Raw genomic sequence first — 17,175 nt, forward strand, 5'->3', positions numbered from 1 at the left:
ATTTAGAAATTTCATTGTCATTCTTCATCGTAGAAGATGAAAAGATAAATTTCACGAATACGTAAGAAAACGGAGGGTATTTGGAGGAAGGTATCCGTCACTGAGAACTTTTCTTCGTTAAGGCACTTCCTCCTCTCTCAGACTCACGCACCTGCACACACGTGCGTTAAAAAAGGTGCCTACCCACATGATCGCGCTCACCCACAGACGCGAATATATCCGCGCGTCTCTAAGCTATCACCGTCCTCCTCGCGACTCAGCACGAGCAGTCTTTTACCCCAGTTCACAGTCCTTCCTGCACCCCGAAGGTGGGCTTGGTGAGGGTAAAGGGTCCGAAAGAGAAGGGAGACGAAAGGGAAGAAGAGAGAAGAAAGCGAAGCGGAAAGAGAAAGTGAAGGAAAGCGGCGAAGGGCGAGGGGAAGGAAAAGGGCGCGTGGGGTGGCATTTTTACTGGTCACTCGGAATTCGGTTCTCCCACTACGCGGAATCAGATGACTCTCCCTTCAACCCCTCTGAACTTTCCATCTGCCTCGACCCTGTGTCACCCCACTTCAAGCTCCAACCCAGCGACTACCCTCACGCAGCAAATTAGTTTAGCCTCACGGACAAGTCCGGCCGGGTACGAGCCTCCTCTTAGGAGTTTCCTTCCATTCCACGGGAAATGACGCGCAGAATCTCGTGAGAGACACTCGCACCTACACGAGAGATATTTTTTCGAAAAGTACTCAAGGGAGCTCGTTCGATGACGAGCTGATGTTTTTTCTCCATTCTTTCCGCACTGCTGTCTCGATATTTTATTGCTAGATTTCAAAAATGAGAATTACGCTCTGAAAGAAAACGAACAATAGCCATTAGTTCTATTTGTAAATACATATTTCTAACAAATAAAATATTTATGCGATTTTTATTCGTTCTATCTTACGTTGAAGCTAGACAAAACGTTACGTTAGTTTTAAAGAGCGATCAAAAAGAAAGTTCTTAAAGAAAAGGACAATATTCATTAGCTTTATGGCTAAATATTGGCTTGGCAACTAAGTGATTGCGGATTTTGTCAATACCACCTAAAGTCAAAATCTGCAATCGCTTAGTTGCTAACCCAATATGTATCTCCGATGAGTAAAATCATTACGCGATTTCTATTTCTTCTGTTCTACGTTAATGTTACATAAAATGTTACGTTCGTTTTGAAAAGGCGATCAAAAATAGAGCTCAACAAGTGTAACGCTTGTATGATAATCCATCACACGCGGTTGGGCTAGATGCGAATAATTTATTGAAACAAGTTGCACTTATCGTGGGTTATAAACATTCATGCGCGCATCGCGTTTGACCACGCGCATTCTTTCCTCTTCCTAAGTGAAACTACTCTGTCGGACACACGATTTACCTTCCAGTATGACCGGGTGCCGTTTTCCTCACAATTTAATCGTGCCCCATCGCGTTCACGGCACGTGTCTAATTGCGGCGCACCTGTCTCGCTGGATGCTTTCTTTCTTTACCGATCAAAAATCGACAGGATAGTCGAGATCGTGAATAATTTAAAGGATAAATTAGAGCGGCTGGCCAATAACATCCAAGCGTACGCTAGGGTGTTCCGCTTTTGCGGTTGCATACTTGTCACGCGATTTCGGTGCGGTATTGATAATGATAATGAAGTTGCGTCCGTTCGTATTCGCTGCTCGAAATTAATGATATTACTCGAGGAACTTTGCGAGACGTAGACCAATAATTTCGAATCGCATGATGCATTTCAATTGGCAGTCCGCGCCTGTTTCTGCCGGTGCTCGCTTTCCCATCCTGCGATCTACTTCTGTTATTCATAGTTGTTACAGCGAACTATAGACCGGTAATCGTATAGTCGCTTTTGCACAACCATGGAAAAGGGAGGAAAAAAGATGGTCCCTTTGTAAAATTCCCGTGCATTGGATAGTAAAGTGCCACTTATCGATGCATCTAGATTCGACAACGAATTGCTCTTTGTTCGAAGCGCTCAATAGCGAAGGAGATTCCGGTGCAAATTAGTACGGTGAAAATTAGCCGGCGGATATGTTTCTCGAGCATGCGTGCGATTCTACATACTCTTTGGTTTGATTCTCTTTCACGTCCTTTTTCTCGTTCCTCCCTCTTGAATAATCGAATCATCGGTGAAAAAAGAACCGGCAAAAAAAGAAACGAGTAGTCGTGTCACAGGACACGCGCCACATGGATGGCCGCAGATTCGATGATTCAATAATGGTCTCTTTTTTTCTTAAGAGTATCGTGTGGATATAGCTTACTGCGCAGGGTGATAGTAAAAAAAAAATAATGTTTATATGTAAAAATTCAGTTCGCCGTGTATTTCTATACTTGTTAGTAACATACGTATTGTCTATAATAAACGATAATATCAGGTTGCTATTAATTGTTTCATATTTCGTATATTAATTGTGTTTATTTGTAACTTAAATCTCGCTTTTCACTACATTCATAATTATCTCAATATAATGCAAACGACACATGTTATGGAATATCGTAAGAGATAATGCAATTTGCTCGATGATCGGCAGATAAATATTTATTGTAGCTGATACGAGTGCGTAGGTTTCGCGTTAAATAATTTATTTTTTTTTAATAGTATCGTCATATAGACATATCCTGTTTTAAGTTTTTCTTCAATTTCTGTACATTGGTACGATTTGAAACGCAGATGTTTGAAAAACGCAAAGTCGTAAACAGCCGGACAGAGAAAAACTGTAATAAAAAATTTGCTTTTCTTGGTAAGGTTCTAATAAAAGGCAAACGTTCGGCATCGTGAAATATAATCACTGAAAAGCGTCCTGGATCAATCCGGCATTATTAGCTCGAGCCAAAAGAGGGTCGTCCATTACTGGACAGCTGGACAATAGCAGTCCCGTACTCGATTTTTTTGTTTTCTATCCCTGGACAGCGAAGATACGTTATGCAGCCAATTTTGTGTACTCGATATGTATCTTGTATGTATACGTATATACTGTACGGATATATACAGCAATTAATATCAGATAATTGAAGGAATATTTACTGCAACGAAAACAATATTCTTTCACCTGCAAAATACTTTTTTATTGTATTCTTTTTCTTGCAACTACCATTTCATTAAAACAGAAATTCACTTGAAATTTCCAGAGTGCTAACTTTCTATTATCCTATTATTTGTTGAGAGAAGTTAAATAGAAATTAAATTGGTATAAGAATTTTTTACAGTTTACCTTAAATTTAGTAACAAAGAACTGTAAAACTCTTTAAATAATGCTTTTTTCAACGTGTAATAAATGTACATTTTTTAGAAATTGATGAAACTATACTGACCAACTTCTACTCTTAAATTTGCAAACATTTGAATCAATTTGAAAGTTGAACAGAAGCAAAATTCCACTTGAAAAATGTATAGAATAATAATTTAATTGTTACATCGGTAATCAGTGTGTATTAGAAATTATAATATAAAAATGAACCATTAAAATTCATTTTATTATTGGAAAAATTGTTAATATTTACAAATATTATAGAAATAGTAGAAAGTGAATATGATACATATATGAAATATAAAATTCCATTTCTTCTGTCTACAATATCAACTTGTAAGTTTATAGTCATATTCACTATTAATTTCAATAATTACTAACTATAAAATAGACGAAGTACATATTTGTGAAATAGACATGCATCATCACTTGGTACTGGCGTGATATGAGATTTCGTGTCTGAAATCCCAATTCTGTACTGAAATCAACATGTACTGAAATACTTATCGTTCCAAAAATTGTAAAATTTTGTTATATTGTATCATCTTTAGAGTTTTAGAGCAGTGATTATAGAAATTATATATGTATTGCAACCTCATTTGTCCTTTCGGAGCTTTAGAGGCTTTGGTTTTTGCATCCTACATCTACTTTTCTCTACTTGATAGTATAAATAGAAATTATGTATATTTAATCAGAAATATCTAATGCATTTTTGTGTTATATATCTCGGAGGTTTTACAGCCACCTTATCATTTTATTATCGTTCCCAACGTTACCGATTCAGCACAGAATGAGGTTACGATATTTATAGTCATTGAAATATATTGAAATGAAATTTTAATATGGAATTACGTATTTAAGTATAGTATAAAATATCTTACAAGCGTAAACGGGATATAGAATTTTATATTTCTACGATATTTATACACTGTCATTATGAAATGTAACGAAACTGTGATTTTCGTGTCCCATAGAAGTGGAAATACCATTTGAAATACTTCGAACATTTAGTTAGCATTAGATGAAGTGAAATAAACCATTAATTTAATTATTACGAATTAATGATACAACTGCTTTAAATTAACAGTATAATTGTCAAAAATTAAGAACAACTTTGATGATCCAGCATGATATTTTATAAGAATTTACCAACTTTCTTAACTTATTCTAAGCATATACAATTGTTCAACAATTCGTTTTACTTCCTGATATAAGATTATGTTAAAGTAATGGAAATTTTAGAATTTATACATTAATTAATGGCAAAGTAAAAAATGATAGTAAATTATTTCCAATTAAAAAAATTTCTCTTTGCATAATAGTTCTACTACCACTTTTCAAAGACTATTCCAAATTGTTAATATTAATAATTTCTAAAAATGACATTTGTTTTTAATAGTGATATCCATAAAATAGCACAGAAAATCTTCTTCATGTTTTTTCATCTATTAAAATGTTTGAATTATTTTAATATATTTATTAATAATGAAATGAATAATTAATTAATACACTATAATCATATTTTTACTAATACTTTACTTTAGTTAATAATATCAGCTACACTTGTGTGATATAAAAGCTTTTCATTATGACAACATAATTTTATTCTCTATGAACATTGTCTTAAACATACCTTGTATTCTTCAATTTCATCAGTTTGACTATTTGAATACATCAAATTTGCGCGCTTTCGTATGTAGGAAAATCGGGCGCTCCTATTGGCGCAGTGTGATGCGAAGTTAAATCGGGCGTTCCTATTGGTGCAGAATATTGTCAAATGAAATTAAGCGTTCCTATTGGAGCAATAAATCGTTGAAACAAAGCGTGCGTTCTTATTGGTGCGAAGAATTGTAAAGTTGTAGTTTGGCGGTGAAACGTGATGTGGGGTGACACTCTACTGTTGAAAGTTACGGAGGGAAAATTCGTCGTGCTGCCTTGTCATTATTAGTACCTTCACTTCAACTTTATCAACATTTTTATACTTCTACCTGCTTCATTTAAACAGTATGTTTTTATTTAATCGCTTATAGATTATCATTTTAATAAAATTGAGTAGTGTTTTGAAATTTTCTTTTTAACTATCATCGTTGACCGAATGTTTGACTGGTTTTATCATCGATAGCTCATATTACCGGCCTTTGAGGCAAAATTTGGATTCTATTTTTGCTTTATTGCACTATAATTTGTTTTATTATTATAATATCATTGCTTTTGTCATGAATTTATTTGATATTGTTGGTTTTCTTTTGTACAGATTATTGGCTGGTCACGTGATTGAAAGAATAGGGGTTCACGTCATAGACGCCACAGACGATTAATAATCGATAATTCGAAGAGATACGAAATGGACGCCATACATGTTTATTAATAAATCGGGTCGTTGATTTCTCATGCAGATTTGGTAATGATTGAGATACAACAAAGCAGATGTATGTACACGATTATTTTCTTTTTTTATTGGTTCAATGGTAATCAGTATTTGTTACATAATTACTATACAATTTACGATTGGTTTATAATGACATTATTTTATAAATAGTTGCATAACTTGTTGAAAATATTAAGATGAAGGAAATGAGGTTAAAGAAATCACATTTTAAAAATGTTTCGGGTATATAGATTATCGTTAATAATCGGATATACTATTAAGTAACTAATGTTTTTATATCAGTATATAGCAAATTATACGAATCATTTAATTGTTATTAGAAAACAATCTATCACGAAATTATTACATTTTTATATACTTGAATAAGAAAACAAGTTTACTATTTTCTTGAAAGGGTCTGAACAAACACATTTCTGTGCATGATTGAAAATACACTCTAATCACTTCAAATATGTTTTGATAAGAAAGCTTAACTTATTACAAGCGTTGTCGAATTTTTATAAAGTACAACATGATATATTAGTAAAAACCATATTTCAAACTCTGATAACGAACATTCACAATTGAATTCTTCTTGGAGAATTGGTTTTATATTTTAGAATATTAATAAGTACAAAAAATATGTTAGAAAATGTTTTGCAATACATAAACAGAGTTTGAAATATTACACGTATATTCCATCTTCTAATACGCGTACGTAATACCTCTTTATTGGAGAAAAATAAATAACACGTTTCGAAAAACAGTAGTATTTCTAAAACAAACAGTCCGCCTACACCCCTCCCCCCGCCTCCATGCTAATGCAATTTTTTTCAGAAAATATTTGTGGCCGCGCGCAATGCGGTCGGTAGAGTCAGTGTTTGCTGCGTAATAACATTTTTTATATTTTCTAGAGCACAATAGCTCGTAGTAATTATAAGTTCAATTACAACAGTTGTACGCGAAATTAGAGTCAGTGTGTTCGCCGATTGCTATTTAAACAGACGCGCTAATAGTCATTTTTTTTTCTCTTTTTTTATATATCCTTTTTTTTTCAAACATTCGCTTTCGGTAGTAGAGTCGCAGGTTTCGCAAGAGGATATAGCCTCTCCTGGAACTCAAGAATGTAAGTATCTCTGTACATTGTACTCTAATCTATTTTATTATTCTATATTATTTTGATTGAACTATTATCATTTCTTAGCGTTAATTAGATTAAAAATTGTTATCTTAGCGTTTCAATTTTATAAGAATTTTAACAGAATTTCGATTTTTATTAGTATTAAAATTTCAAGTTTGAATAAAGTTTTATTTTTCATTACCTTAAACTCTTTAAACTACGAACGGTATATTTTCAGAAGAAATTGTAATATTTCACTTATTTTGTTTCAGATTTTTCACAATTCCCATTTTTTCCTCTGTTTTGGGAAGGACGCAGTGATGCTTCAAAATTAAGCATGTAAGAATCTTTATATATCGTGTTCCAATTAATTTAATTCTTTGTCTTTTGCTTTAATTATTATTAATTAAAGAATAAGGTCTGATCTTAAATTTTAATATCAGAATCCCAATTGTTATAGTAATTAGAGTTTACCACCAATTTAACCTTTCCATTATTATTAAAGTTCAAAGTTTTCATAGAATGTTTCATATTTCGTTATCTCAAATTTTTTGGCTAATCATTACTTTATTTTCAAAATAAATTATTCATGTAAAAAAATTATTCGCACATATATGTCGTTTATATATAATAGCTCATATTTTGTTAAAGGTTTATCAGTTCTTCCTCTTCCTCCTGTTTTCTGAAAAGGAGCCAGCGGGGCTTCAAAAGCCAAGAATGTAAGTAATTTTATAATCTGTACCTCATTTAATTCTATTCCTTGTATTTAAATTTGTCATTCTTGAATTGAATACTGTCATTACAATTTTAATAGAGAATAATTTTCTACTACTTTAAATTTTTCAAATAATTAACATTATCTTCAAGAATAAATTATAATATCCATGTTTTGTTGTAGTTTTCTTCTATGGGATTACATGGTTCCTTCTTGATGATGGCCTTCACGACGACTTTTCCTGGGCAGTATCGATGACTACGTTCCCCGCATCTTATCGTAAGTCGCACGATAGTACTCTCATTCGCTATAAATTTAAATAATAAAAAATAAATAGACAAAAGACTGCGATGAAGTCAGACCATAAACAGTAGACAGGCGACGTTGGCTTCGGGGTTTTCAGTTATTGGGTAACACAGCTAGCGTGCGGATCTGGACCAGCTCAAATTGTATTCTTATTTATAATTATACTTATATTATCCACTAGTTTTCTCTGATTACACATCGAATAACCTCAACATAATATAAATATAAATATAGAATAATAGTATTTACCAGGTATGTAAATATGAAACCGGAATTTTTGTATAGAAAATACACGTTTATTGTATGAAAATTATTAAAAATATTTTATTCGAAGTATTGCCCATCGCCAGCTATACATTTTTCCCACCTGTCTGGCAATTGGTGGATGCCACGCCAAAAAAACTGTCGCTCTTTTGAGGCAAACCAATCATCGAGCTATTTTCGTACATTTTCGTAAGAAGTGAAGTGCTGGTCAGAAAGTGCGTGTCCCATCGATGCAAATAAATAGTAATCGGACGGAGCCAAGTCTGGTGAGTAAGCCGCGTGCGAAAGTATTTCCCAACTGAACGCTTCGATCGTTTCCTTGATCGGTTTTGCTGTATTTTTCTTCCTTTCCTTCTTTTCTTTTTCTCACTAGTAAATTAAATAGCATTGTAAATATGGTAAAGCACTCTTCATGATTTATTTCGAGAAATTTCTATTTTGTTATTATGGATGTAATAAATTAGCGTCGCGAGGTAGAAAAATATTCCACTGGCGGTTTGTTCGGGACTCTATCGAGTGGATTGCCCTTATGGCTATTAGATCTATTTCTTTTTCAGCATCCCCCTGTTTGTTAATGGAAATACTGTTGAACAATATCTGCGTTCGATGCTGATGAATATTTTAAATTTATTGTTGTATCACTTAAAATCATTATAAATAATTTTATTTCATAATTACATGCGTATTGCATTTCAAGAAAAATGCGAGGTGATATACCAGTATGTTTGAATTGTATGATACAAAAATTGTCTACTAAATGAAAAGAAAATGCAAACTAGTGATAATGAAGTTAATAACATTTTATAGTATATTAATTTACTTGAAATATATCATTATATCATTAAGATTTTATTTCATTATTTCGGGTATTAACAGTGATCGTTTGTTATTAGAGTTATAATTTTCTCGTCCGCAGTATTTTTGATTAATTAAACGCACAGTAATTTTATAAATGTTTCAATTTATCGTGCATAAATCAAAATTCATTCGCGATTATCGTTTATTTTCAAGAATCTTGGATAGAAAATGTTGTGTGAGCGTAATTCGACGTGAATTCGACTCGTCGCGTTGACGAAAGAAATGATCATTTTGTCTTCCTAAAAACAAGTTAAACAGTTTTAATTCTAACCAATCTTCACATGCTGCTGTGCTAAATTGTATCGATAATATCGCATGTGACAAGAAAATGGTAAAGCAGTCACGTAACTCCCAAAATCGTGTAACAATGAAAAGATTTGTACGTTAGACGTATTCCCTATTTTATTATACAGTACGATTTTATATCTGGTTCGTAGTCTTGTTTATTATGTTGTATTTATCTTGTGTCTTATCTATGCTGATAGGTGTATTCTGCCCTTCGCGTCTATGGTCTTTGCTTTTTCCGATACTGTGCAAATATAACGTGTATCGATATAGCAGGGACCCTTTGTAGGTAACAGGTGCGATCATAACTTCGGCCGATAAAATTTCTAAACCTCTTATTGCCATTATTTATTCAAAGAGTAAAATATTGAAAGAAAAGGTTGTGAAAAGAAAAATTCAATTAATACTGAATATAAGATCTTTAAGCTGTTTTAAATGTAATAAATAGTTAAAATATTTTTCTTCGTACCTTATCTATTATTCTTTTTTATTTAACGAGATTTAAAATACCTACGTAATAATTTACACGTATTTCTTACACGTAAATTCTTCTCGTAATATCGTCTAACTTAATACAAATTTTTATTAAAATCTTACAAATCAAATTCCAACCGCCTGTATATCTCTGGAACATGATGTTTACAGTAGTTCAATGAAATCGCAATGAAACCGCTTCAGGGCAAAGTAAGCGCAATCTCGTCGTTTGTTCTTGTCGTGGGTAAGACCATAAATCAGTCAAAATGCACGATATCGCTGAATCTGTTGCGTGAAAGGGTCGAAAACAATGAACTTTCCTAGGACAAGAGAGTACCGTTACTTGATCCAGTTACTGACGGCGTTCCTTGATTGATCAAGGGGTTAGGATCGTCACGTACACGATGCAGCGATGATGCCTTTTTTCTGACAAGGGCGACAAGGACAAAAAAAAAAGGCTCGAGCGTGCTTTCATGGGCACACTAAAATATTCATTGTCTGAAAATGGGCGTTTGTTAGAGTGTGTATAGTCGGCCTGTGCCTCAAGTGGCGAGAGGTCTGAAATACAGCACGGCCGAGTAGGTGTGGAGGCGTTCCTATTATATCTCAAGGCACGAATCCGCTCGAGACTGGGGTTCACAACCCTACAGAAATTCAATATCTTGTTACGTGGACGCGTAATGGGTGTTCTTTCGATCGGTCGATGATGCCCACGACGACGAGTTCAAAGTCGAGTACGATTGAGCTTCGTGATTGGGGAAATCCATTTTGGATAAATTTTTTTTCGAACTCGCTACCACTTACATTTGCGCTGGACAATTTTTTTTTAATGATAATGTCGTTGAATAGCCCGCTCGTAGTAATTTATACATTATTAGAAAGGACTTTGTAAAATTGGTCGTTCACACGGGACGATGATTAGAATCGTTGAGGAATTCTTTTAATTATGTTCACTGAGAGATATAATAGATACCAAACGCAATCGGAATTGTACATAACGTTCATTGGCACGCGAACTATCGATGCAGCAATATTATCAGCGCAATCGAATTAAGCTGTCTTTATTATCTTTCGTCTGGGAATGGATCTCTCGGTTCGCTCCATATTTCGATGGAATTTTTCAGAGACGTACGAATTATCAGTGTACTGACGAATTTGCGATTTATTTTCTCGAATATTTAACGTTCTGCATATAGAATGTTATTAAACGAAGCGGATATGAATCGCCGTGACATTTTAAATCGCGCGATATGTTCGTTTTATTTGCCACCGTGTCCTCGCGTGAAAAGTTTTAAAATCTTGAAACAAGCAAATGAAGTCAGATGAGGAAGTAGAACACGGTTTATAAAGCAAATAAGTCCCGGCGGAGGTAGTTGAAAATTTCCAAACAGGCGAGTTAAAAATTCCAAGTTTTCATGGCAGCCGAATATCTGGTGACATGGCACGCTTGAATATAATCTCGGCTCTAGCACGACAGAGCTTACAAACGCCAGAGGGTGGCGTGAAACTAAGGTTGACTAGGACTAAAAAGGGTTACCTCTGATACGACGTAGCGACCAAGCTTCCTCGCGATGAAGCACGTTGTTTCCTCCGAAGAATATGGATTTTATGCACGAATAAAGAGACGAGGAGTCGATGCACCCTTCGCTCCAACAATTTCCCTTACCCGTATGTCTTCGGACGACTAATTCGGCTACATTGCGCCGCTGTCACCACTACCGCTACACGCGGCCAACGATGACGTTGCAGCCGCACCTGCATCCGCGAATTTGCATGCATAAGCACGACAATCCGCGTGTTTGCTCGTGTCGCATATTCGATGTAGACCGTATCGTCGACGCCGCTATCGCAACATTTTTTATTCCGTTCCCGTGTATACATCTTTAAATATTTTTGGAATACTGCTTGAGGCTGCATAATTTCCCGCTTGCCTTTCGAGACTATCAAATTGCAATAGAATCACGTCTCCGTATACAATAGACGTGGTTGAAACAAAATTTTTACATTCACTTGAAACTTTCTCTGTACGTAGGTGTACGTTTAGTTTCGTTTCTCGAAGATTAATACGAATATATATGTATGTGAATGCACGTACGGGAAACCAAACCGTTACGAAAAATATTTTCTTGATCGCATAATGCCAGGGCAATAACGTGGTGAGACGCGAGTCGTATAATTGTAATCGATGACAGCGAGTGACCCGGCCCGGCAATTAAACCCGAAACGGCTACGAATTCTGACGGAGCGATGAGAATTTATTAAAGCAACGATAATTGCGTTCAGTCCGATGGCAAGCGCGCGCGATCCTTCTCAAATTGGAAATCCGCGCCCGGGGCGACGTCAGCGATGAGTCGCGTTTCGTAAAAAACGTTCGCTTTTAACGAGATTTTAACTCGAACGTCGAATCGTAAACGGTATCTAACCGTGTCACGTTTTCTTCGATCTATTTTTTTTTCACGATCCCCTGTGAAATATAGGTGCATACAGAAGCAGAAGCGAGAGTCGATCCCAATAGATTCGTCGCATCTTGAAGGATTTTTTTGGCCGCGAATACCGTCGACGACAGCAGCTAGATCAAACCGGCGTTCGCCTAGCGTGCCGATTCGATTGATTTCCGATTCAGACGAGACTCCTTTTCTACCTATGGATAAACTATGGATACCCGGTGCGGGCGAAACGACGTACAGGGCTAGGTGAGAGACACGCGCAAGCTAAGAGCCGGGGTGAGTTGGATAGACGAACAGAGAGACATAGACAGGAAGCGAGAGGGAAACAGAGGGCGGGAAAGGGATTCGAGGTGAATCTACTCGGCGCAGTGTGTACCTCCTATTCAGAATCATGCGGCATGGCTCGTAAATGGAATAATCAGTGACACGAGGGAACATGGAATACGCTGTTGTCCCGGTTCTACCCCTCCGCTCCGGTTTCCCTAACCTCCTGCTTTCCTCTTTGCTTCTTCCTCTTTCCACCGATGTCGTTGTGTCAGCTATCACCCCCCTCCCACTATGGAAACCATCCCCCTTGGTAGTTGCGGTGATGAATAATCCTCAGATCCACGGCGAGACGGCGAGTTGCCGAGGTTAACAAGTGAAAACGTCAACGACGGATACGACGCGAACGGAGACAGGGAGAGACGCCGCATGGCGTGCTGTTTTCCTCGTTTTATCATGGCTGAACGGTGACGAAATTCAATTCTCGTCGTGTGGCTGGCCCATTCGTGGCTTATTCTTCGCAGGGAAAGGCCGAAATGAATGACTCTCTGGGTCGAGATTATCCGGGACGTTGAGTCGCGAAGCAGCGAACCCGGCCGACTCGCTTGAATTCCATTGTGATTCGGTTCGAGGATCTCGATATTGTTTCGCGGTCGGTTTCGTTTCCCTCTATTTCTACGCGACGGGAAATTGTCGTGAAACGTTGCCTTGAAGAATTTTTTCTGACTGCTCGTTTGTCATCGTACTATTCGTCGGTAGAAATACAAATATTTCTAGCTTCTTCCGGGAAAGTTTAGATTTTTCTACGAGTATTGAAACGTACAGCGCACGAGCTCGTTTCGATGTATCGTTAATGGTTTGCAATTTGAAGAATTATTCGTCGCTTGTAATTTGAACGTTCGTCTAGGTGTCGCCTGTAATCACAAAATTCGAGTCGACGTTGCCTGTAATCTGCAGATTCGCTCTTACCAAGCATCGTCATAATTTCTAAATATAAGGTTCCTCGGGTAATCGCATTTGATCAAATTTGTCATCGGAACTTGGCTCGCCAGTTTCTATTGCGCGTTGCGAAAACAATTTTTCTTCGTAATCTGCTTTCGGCGCGTGTCAAGGCGACGATGATCTATGAGAAAGAGATATTTATCGCGGATTCGTGCCCTCATCAAGTGGGTGACGGCAATTTCTGGAAAATGAAACGCAAAATCTCTCGCGACTTATCGGTAGATGATATTGCCGCGTTAGTGGAATGGAACAGGGATGGAAGAAAAACGACCAAAAGGAAAAATGGAGGACGAGAAAGGTTGAAAGCGAGAGAAATAGGGAGGAAGATGGAAAGGGATGGAGATAAAACGGTAACGAAGATAGCGGGAGAAGAAGGAACGACCCCAAAGGAGAGGTTGAACCGATGGTACTTCCAGACGTAAATTGCAAATGTTCCGGGGAACCGAATAATCGGATAATCAGCCAGACTGTTCTGTCTCCGTTTGCAATTTCCAATATCTGGCTTCCTCGAGACATCGACCTATAGATCAACGATAACTTATTGTTGGAATAAAAAATACTCGCTCTGCTACGCATGCATTTAAAACTCTTTATTGTCTGGATAAAAAAGGATTTCTCTTTTGTTGACGGTCGTTGTATTTTCTTCTCATGTTTCCTTTTATTTCGCAAGGCATTATTGTTCCGCGTCTAGACGCACGATAACTTTTGTGAATCCGATGTGATCGCTTTAAACGGCTGCGAAAATATTTTTGTTTCTCATTAATAATACCGTCCTCCGAGCGATCTATCTGGGGATTCGATGCAACGTGTTTGAAAAATGCGAACCGCTTATAATCGAGATTGGAAACGATTAATCCATCTCTTTTTTTTCTCTAAAAAATAGTACCGTTATTGAATGGATGTGTCACCATAGTTCGCTTCGTTCAATATCGTAAGCCACAGACCGCACACCACTGACCGAGTACCAGAAGTCTATACTAACTTTGCTCGTAACAAGACGGTTGATTGGTTGCTTGTATCTGTACTTAAATTCAATTTCCCCAGCTTCTTCGTAGTTACTATTTCTGTAGAATACAGAATACTCCTCCGATCGATTCGTTCAACTTTCTTACAAAATAATTTAATAACTAATCGACCACAAACACAGAACCGTTTGTCCGTCGATTTCTCTTCAAGTTTTCGTCCGAGAAAGTTTGAATAAACCGCTACGAAAGATAATCGTGAAAAGACATAAACTCTTCCGTATGTTGTTCTTGTTAAAGTTCATCAAAATCGATACGTGTACGTAGTTGGTAGCGTGTGTATATTACAGGCCGCGTTAGACGCGAATGTGACGTGACGACAGCCCGAGAAATCGAACAGAGCGCTGATAACTGGTAGCTATTAGCGATAACAACTTCTGACCGGAAGAATCGTTTTGCATAGTAAGGCTACCCCATCGTACAGTTTCAGGTAAACTTCTCTCGTCCGTCTGTCTCTCCGTTTCGCCCAACTTCTCAGCATAAGCAGTTCCTCGTGATTGTCTGCCCACACTTTCTTTGTCTACTTTTTATCAAACTAGCAAGCAAGTGGGGACAAATGACAGTACCAAGAAACCATACATTGTATCGCGGTGATGTTACGTTGAACGATCTGTTTCACGAAAGTTTCTTTCTGATTCCAACAAGAAAGGTGATTCAGCGTCGCTTAAAGGCATTTTGGAAGATTTCAGCGGTTTCTCCTGAGCGCCGATCGATTCTATCCGGAGAAATTTAAAACAATATTTCCTCAGGCAGCACGAACGAAAAGGAAACGCGGTAAGTTCCATTCTTCGTGTCCGTGAACGTGTATCTATCGTCTTAGAGATATTTCAAAATTCTTACAAGGCGAGAAAAGGATGAAAACACGCGTGATTCGGTTTAACCTTGTGTTTCAAAGACTTTTATAGGATGAAGGAAACTAGGACGTCAGTATTTCAGAAGTCGTAGAAAATTGATGTTGAAGTGCCCGCAAACTAGTTATAGATATTATATTTGAATCGAGAAATAGGTTGGATATTTGTGATCACATGGGAATATTGACAACGCGTTGTCAGCAAACGTCGGGCAGAAATACAGTGTTTGTAATTGATAAAACGCGTCGATGGTACTTTCGACAGTTATAAAATTCAGAATCCGATTTGTTTATCTCTTGTCGGAGTTAGTATGCAAATAATTACAGGTAATAAATTTGTTATGACTGTTATAAATTTAACCGCAGAATTGCTGCCTTTGGAATATGGCAAGGGTTTGACTACGCAGATCTCAAAGGATGGGGCTGTAACGTTGCACAGCCGGAAGTGCTCTCGAGGTCCCTTACAACCGGGAACTGCGGTCACGGTAAACGGTATGATGTTATCAAGGGCCAAACATAATCGATAATCGAAGTAGCCTTTTCGATGGTTCCTATGTACGCGGAGAGTCCTGTAAATCTTCCTTTTTCTTTGTCGTGGGTAAAAGAAGCTAGAGTCGAACGGATTGTCAAAAGGAAGTGAAAGGTAACCGATGAGCCTTTAAAAGGTTTTAAGAGAGAAGATTCGTCTTGGAAACCCTCTTCTTTGAACAAGTGTAACCCGTTATGAATATTTAACGTGATCACTCTGAAGACAAGTGGCAGGTAGGAATAATCAGTTCCGGACTCGATTGCATTGTTAGCCGATTTTAATAAGCTGCATTACGGCTTTATCCATTTAAATCAGAAGCAAAGGAGTAACCGGTCTGTTTTCTTATATTCATGCAAGACCGGTAGTCGGGCGGAAATTCCCATGCGGTACGTAAGCTATCATGATCTCAAGTTTCTAATTACCAGATGCTATCCCGTGCTACCGGAGCAACTTGCGATTATGCCATCGCAATAATCGTTTAAAAGTTGTATAGGATACGCTTAAAACTATCCACGTTAATGAAATTGCCTACACCTAAGGACTTGTGTGTATTGACTTTAAAATGCTGGAATATCGCACACGTAGATATAAAAGTTGTACGCGAACAAAATGATATCGAGTTTGAATCATAATCCAATGACAAACAGTATCGTCAGTGGATTCAATTTGAAGATACTTTTTTCCGTTAATGACAGATTCGCGTGAGCTTCGCCCTGGTACATTCGTCAGATTTAACTTTAAACACGTTCGATCGAGCGAGGCTGACCGACCGACTTTCGATAATTTCATGAAACAACGCCTCTCGGATGCTGAAGCACCATAGCTGCAGCCTGATAATTAATTGCCATTCCAGTGATCGCATTTGCGTCACTACTTACCTGAAAGCGTCATTAGCCTGAAAATTCCTGTTTATCAACTAGATGTTTCGATACCACACGGTATAGCGTTTCATTATTATCGTGAAATGGAAACCCGAGGCTCTCCTCGTCAACCGGTGAAAGGACATTCTTCGCGGTTCGCGTTTTTACCTGTGTTCCGTTACTCTTTTTGATACCTTTGTCCCCCTTTCTTCATCCTCGTCTTTCTTTGTCCCCACGGCTCCGCATCCTCGTTCACAAGCCTTCCTTTCGTCGTCTCTTTCGGTTACGGGCGACCAACTCTACTATTCTTTCGCGTTTCTTCCCTACGCTTTGCTGTCTCAACTGGTGCAATTTGCTTCTCCTTCGTCCCCTCTTTTTCTCTTTCTCTCTTTTCTTCTGTTTTGTACATCCCTCCCCTTTTCTATTCGGCCTTCTTCAGACAATGAAAAGCCCTCGCTCAGAAGTAAACGGGAAACGATAGGGAATGCCACGACGATAATTGCTAGAGATTTCGCTTTTATCGCGATCAAAAGTAGATCTGAACGCGG

At 37.4% G+C, this 17,175-nt stretch overlaps 1 protein-coding gene across 2 annotated transcripts in view; it reads left to right on the top strand.

The window, feature by feature from the left end:
• Window positions 1-17,175, top strand: part of LOC138180988 (cell adhesion molecule Dscam2) — a 174,710-nt gene that overhangs the window by 32,586 nt on the left and 124,949 nt on the right. For both annotated transcript variants that reach the window (XM_069115404.1, XM_069115402.1), the window contains 4 exons: window positions 5,518-6,757; window positions 7,024-7,090; window positions 7,403-7,470; window positions 7,650-7,745. The gene's annotated coding sequence lies outside the window, so the exon portion shown is untranslated. The remainder of the gene's footprint in view (window positions 1-5,517; window positions 6,758-7,023; window positions 7,091-7,402; window positions 7,471-7,649; window positions 7,746-17,175) is intronic.

Source organism: Bombus flavifrons, chromosome 6 (genome assembly GCF_040668555.2).
Source record: "Bombus flavifrons isolate JBK064 chromosome 6, iyBomFlav1_principal, whole genome shotgun sequence".
In the NCBI taxonomy this organism is placed as follows: Eukaryota; Metazoa; Arthropoda; class Insecta; order Hymenoptera; family Apidae; genus Bombus; species Bombus flavifrons.